A 5,673-nucleotide genomic window follows, 5' to 3' on the forward strand; every position below is an offset into this window, starting at 1 on the left:
TTGGCCTGCTGTGTTCATCCAGCTCTACACCTTGTTATCTCCTATTCCTAGGGGATGGCTTCAGGACACTGACCCATCAAATTGTCTGGCTTAGATGGAGATAGCAGCACAAACCAATGCCAATGCCCCTCGTTAATAGCACCAACAATAGCGCATGAAGAAAATGACTAATCTCCTGCCTTCAACGAGAGTAAGTGACACCATCTTCTCTCAGCTAGCTTACACTCACAGGGGCATCACCCAGATTAACTCTGCTGCTGCAAACTGTTATAAAGTGGACATCGATCCTCCCTCTGATAACTAAAGCCGAAACACCCAGAGAAGCTCGCCTTGCATCATAATCTGCTAAAGGAAGTGTGAAACGTGGCATAACCTGCCTCTCAGCCCCCATATTGTTATAAGGGAGAAGTTAAATGAAATGAACTCCTGACAGTCACTCTATAATCAACAAATAATAATTTATTTATCTAACTCTAACAGTGAATAAATTAACAGAACTACTAATAAACCGAACAATTCCTCCTCAACTACTAACTATTCCCAAATACAAAAAAATTCTAATGGTATGCTGTTCCAATAAATAGAAATTCTACTTATATAAATCTGTAACTTCCTTATATCTTCTTCACAATACATTTACCTACTTCTCTTTACATCTGCAGCAAATTTAGCTGCTGTATCTCCTCCTCATGTAAGTCATGAATATAAGTTGTAAAATCTTGAGTGCCTAGCGCAGACTCCTACTGGACCCATCTTGCCACATCCTGCCAATTGGAAAAAGAGCCATTTATGCACGCTCCTTTTTTTCTGCCAGCCAATCTTCTATACATACCCCCGACAACATGTGATTCTACTTTGCGCAATAACCATTTCTATGCCACCTCACTAAATGCTTTTTGGAAATCCAAGTACTTCAATGGGGTTCCCCTTATCCACAGCATGTTACTCCTTCAAAGAATGCTGAAAAAAATTAGTTAAGCATGATTTCCCTTTCACTCTTCCTGATTACTTTGAATGTTTCTAAGTGCCCAGCTACAACCTCTGATGATCAGTTCTAACATCTTCCCCATCATAGACATCATGCTATCTGGCCTATTGTTTTCTGTTGACTGTCTCCCTCCTTTCTTGAATAAAGGAGTCATGTTTGCTGTTTTGCAGTCTGTTGGAATGTTTCCAGTATCAAGTGAACTTTGGAAAGTTAGCACCAATGCATCTAATACTTCATTAACCAGTTGTTTTAACACCCTGGGTTGAAGTCCATTAGAATCTGAGGACTAGTCAGCTTGTAGTTCTATCAGTTTGCTCATTATGAAATCCCTGATGGTTATAATTTCATCAATTTCCTCTCTTCTTTCCATGTCCTGATTTACTGAGATTTTGGTTTGTATCAGGAATGGCGCAGGCACCCAGTCAGCAACATTGTGGTTTGCTCATCAATGTGAATGAGAGCAAACACAGTGCTCTATGGAGTTTATTGTGCATCTTTCTTTTCCTCAGGCATGAGCAACCATAGGACCAAGGCCAGCACAAAAGGCTGCAGCCTGAACAACTCCACACCACCTCTGAGAAAGAAGCCTGTCAATCCTCAGAGAATGCCCTGACAATGCATTCACTGGCTCCTTCCACCAGCTTCGATGCTGCCACCTTGGTGGGCAATTGACATAGGTTAGACTTGAGGAACAAAATCAGAAAAAAAAACACTCAAGCTCTCTTACATTCAGAGGACTCCCAGAGACCAGGCTCCTGCTGAAGACATACCCCCGCACTTGGCCATAAGTGACATGGTCAACCTTCAGAGAGGTGGAACATCAGTCAGATGTGCCAGAGGCTCTCAGTGGACTCAGAACATGAAAACTTGAAACTTCCGCCAAGGCTGAAGGATTAAAAAATGAGCCTGAGAAAGCAAACACCCAGCGATTTTCTAAAAGAGATCATAGCGAGAGCAATGGTGGTCAAACTGAACTCGGGCGTGGATTATTAAGGTGTTTTGGCTTGTCTTGATGGTTACATGAATATAGCATTGGAACAAACAAAAGAATATGTAAATGGTCAACTTAAGAACAAGTATGGAGATGCATTTATTCGAGGCAACAATGTGCTGTATATAAGCACACAGAAGAGGAGACTTTAGATGATGATGTGCACCAAATGTCATGTTTTTTGATTTTAAAGCGACAAAATAGGGTTTATTTTTTAAGCAAGGAAAAGACATTCTAGTACAAGAGACAATAGTTCTTTTCAACTTTTGGTTATCCACAATAAGTGTGATAGTTCTTCATAAATGAAGATGATTGATTTAGATTTTCTTGAAGCCTTTCTTTGGCCATTTTCCAGAAATGGGTAATGGCTGCAATGTAATGTATAAAACCTGTAGATTAATTAAGGCAAACACTGGCCTGTAAAAAAAAAGTGGGGCGGCAAGGTGGCACAGTGGTTAGCACTGCTGCCTCACAGCGCCAGAACCCAGGTTCGATTCCACCCTTATGCAACTGTCTGTGTGGAGTTTGCAAATTCTCCCCATGTCTGCGTGGGTTTCCTCCGGGTGCTCTGGTTTTCTGTCACAGTCCAAAGATGTGCAGGCTAGGTGGATTGGCCATGCTAAATTGCCCATAGTGTTCAGGAATGTTTAGATTAGGTGGGTTATAGGGGGATAGGTCTGGGTGGGATGATCTGAAGGTCGGTGTGGATTTGTTGGGCAGAAGGGCCGGTTTCCACATTCTATGACTGGAGTGAAAGATGAAGAAACCTGACCATGTCCTCACTTTGACCTGTAGCTGTGGCCTGTGAGTGCATGGGACAGGGTGGGGATACCTTGGAGTCAGGCCCAGCAGGGCACTCAATAGTTGCAGGATGCGTGCGTCACCCTGCATTCTATCACCTCAGCAATGGGAGTTCAGCATCAATGGTGTGGCAAAATGGGGACAAGCCTCCTCAGTCAGGTGCCCCTTCTTCTTAAAGAGCATGCCCTCACACGGAGGGGAACAGACACCTCCCCAGCTTATTCCAAGGACATTCCAGAGATGCCCTGCCCTTCCACTTCCCCTCTGCCTATGAACATATTGACTCCAGCAGATCAAGTCGAGGAGGATAGACCAGCAGCTGAGGAGGAGACTCTCAGCAGGCTGGGACTCTCCAGGCCCAGAAGCCCTAAGGTACACCTTTCAAAGTCTTCACCACAACATACCAGTAAGTAGGTACTGTCCAGCCCCAGCTGTAAATGTCAAGACAGCACCTAGACATAGTGGGAGGGAGAGAAAACAGAAGATCTTCTGAACAAACATCATGGTTTGTAATCTCTATTTTGTGAAAATATATTAACCTGCACTATTCTAACATCTATTGTAGTCTTATAGTCACCAACTGAAGATGGGATGATTCTTAGAAATAAAAGTTGTGGAGCATCTTCCATCATTAAAAAGATATGCTGGGTTTCCATCAGCACACCTTGGTACCTCTTTCATTGTCGGTAAAATGGGTGGAGATGGCCCCATCCATTAGGGAAACACACACCTAAAATTGGGTGGGGATTGCAGTTAAGGCACCACGGATGAATCCAGGAGACATTAAAATGAGCCACAAGGCCCAGAGGAGGAACTAGGCCCAGGAAGGTCCAGTTGGTTGAACCTGCGCATGAAGCTTACGACAGTGATGGTAGAATCTGTCATGTATTTACAGGCTCCAGGATGGTCAGGCCTGTCACATGTCTGGGCTTTTCAAAGCCATGCTGCAAAATGTAAGGGTATTAGTAGGCAATGATCATATCACATATTGATTTCTTGTAGTTAAAAAGCCAAATGGAGGGAACAATACAACTTTGTAGCTCAAAGTAAATAGACGTCGTCATTGAGGATGTTCAATGAGGCATTGAGAGGGTACAGTGAAGTCTCATTATATTCTACAGCAATATAGTGAGGGCATAGGCACATGAGGAGCAGTCTCAGGTTGTTGTACAACCCATGAGTATTCACCAGGGAGTAAACTCACTGACTTGAGTAGTGTGCCTTTGGCTCAAGGACTATTTTAACATCAACATCCAGGAACACGTGGTCTTGGAAATCTGAATTTAGCACAGCTGTCTTAGCACAAATGTTGGTCCAGGCCAAGTTTTGCACATGTACTTTAGCTTTCAAAGGGGTGAGGAAATCAGAAATACAGTTGAAAGAAATAGTCAACATTTCCTTGTGTAGACGAATCAAATGGAAACAAATTTTTGAGGAATGTGGCATCCAACAAGCATAGGCTGACTCGCAACTGCCAAGTGAAAATATACATGCGCCTATCCAGCTCAATCACTCTGCCAGTGGGTCACCACAAATATTCCCTGGCTTAGTGGGTTGCTTTGACTTCACCTCTTTGATGGTCGTCCTTGTTCATCTCAGAATCCTTACTCTGATCTTCCTTCTCGCAGATTCCTTTCTGTCCCCTTTTGGGGACTGAGATTGTGGAGACCACAGCACACCATCATGGTGAAGGATATTCTGTCTGTGGTATACTGATGACTGGTCCAGGCATTGGAACCTCACCTGAATGCACACTGAGCAATTGCACATTAAACACAGCATAATCCTTGACACACCTTCCAGTTGTGGCAGGTTTCTTGCATTATTTGAAGACCTTGTGCTCTATCTCCAAGGTCACCCAAGAATGGTCAACATCACAAAAAGAAATAACAATAAAGTGATTTCATTCATGGACTCTTCTTCTTTTCAAGCTAAAGATTGTTGATCAAATCAAGAGTAAGCCCATAAAATTATTCACTGCTTCGCCACTACCAGCACACCACAGCAGGATGCTGGATGGCCAAATGGATGGTGTGAGGTCCCTTTTGAAGTGATGGTGAAACAAAATTAAACAAATTCAATCAAATTTAACCCAAATAAAAAGTATGGCCAAATATTAAAAGTGTGGGACTTCAATTCAAACAGAATCGGACGAGAAAATACGTAACAACTCATTCAGCCAAATGGCTAGCTTTCATTTTATAATTTTATGTCATTCTGCCTTTTCTGCAGGTGCTAACTCATGCTGGACTATAGTTCCAGTCAAGCAATAATATTTCATGCATAATAAGCATGGATATGAGTGGCAATGGGCTTTTTCACAGTAGACCTTTCACAGCTGACCCTATCTCTTCCTGACCTGAATTCTACGTACAGTTCTGGTATTGGGATCTGGAGCATTGGTCAATTCTATTCTCCCTTCCTTAGGTAAGAGATCCTGAGGCTAATTGTACCTGTTAGTGGAGTATCAGGAATCAAACTTAAAACAACCTGCTCGGTGAGACTGTTTGCCATGCCAGTACAATTGAGATATTAGAGGAAATTACAAGCTATGAGTAATAGAACTACTTTTAATTCATTTGTTATAGTGTCATAGAGTCATACAGTATTAAAACAGATCCTTCAGTCCAACTCATCCATGCCGACCACATTTCCCAAACTAAACTACATAAACTTAACTGCATAACCTTGAATCAGAGATAGTAGGAACTGCAGATGCTGGAGAATCCGAGACAACAAGGTGCAGGGCTGGATGAACACAGCAGGCCAAGCAGCATCATAGGAGCAGAGAGGCTTGACGTTTCGGGCCTAGACCCTTCATCAGAAAAGGGGGAGGGGAAGGGGGTTTTGAAATAAATAGGGAGAGAGTGGGAGGCGGATAGAAGAGGGATAG

General features: G+C 42.9%; 1 pseudogene; it reads left to right on the forward strand.

The window, feature by feature from the left end:
* Nucleotides 1-1,888: 1,888 nt before the first annotated feature.
* On the forward strand, nucleotides 1,889-2,144 carry LOC109930443 (annotated as a pseudogene).
* Nucleotides 2,145-5,673: the final 3,529 nt, after the last annotated feature.

This window comes from Rhincodon typus, chromosome 1, assembly GCF_021869965.1.
Source record: "Rhincodon typus isolate 14 chromosome 1, sRhiTyp1.1, whole genome shotgun sequence".
Lineage (NCBI taxonomy): Eukaryota > Metazoa > Chordata > Chondrichthyes > Orectolobiformes > Rhincodontidae > Rhincodon > Rhincodon typus.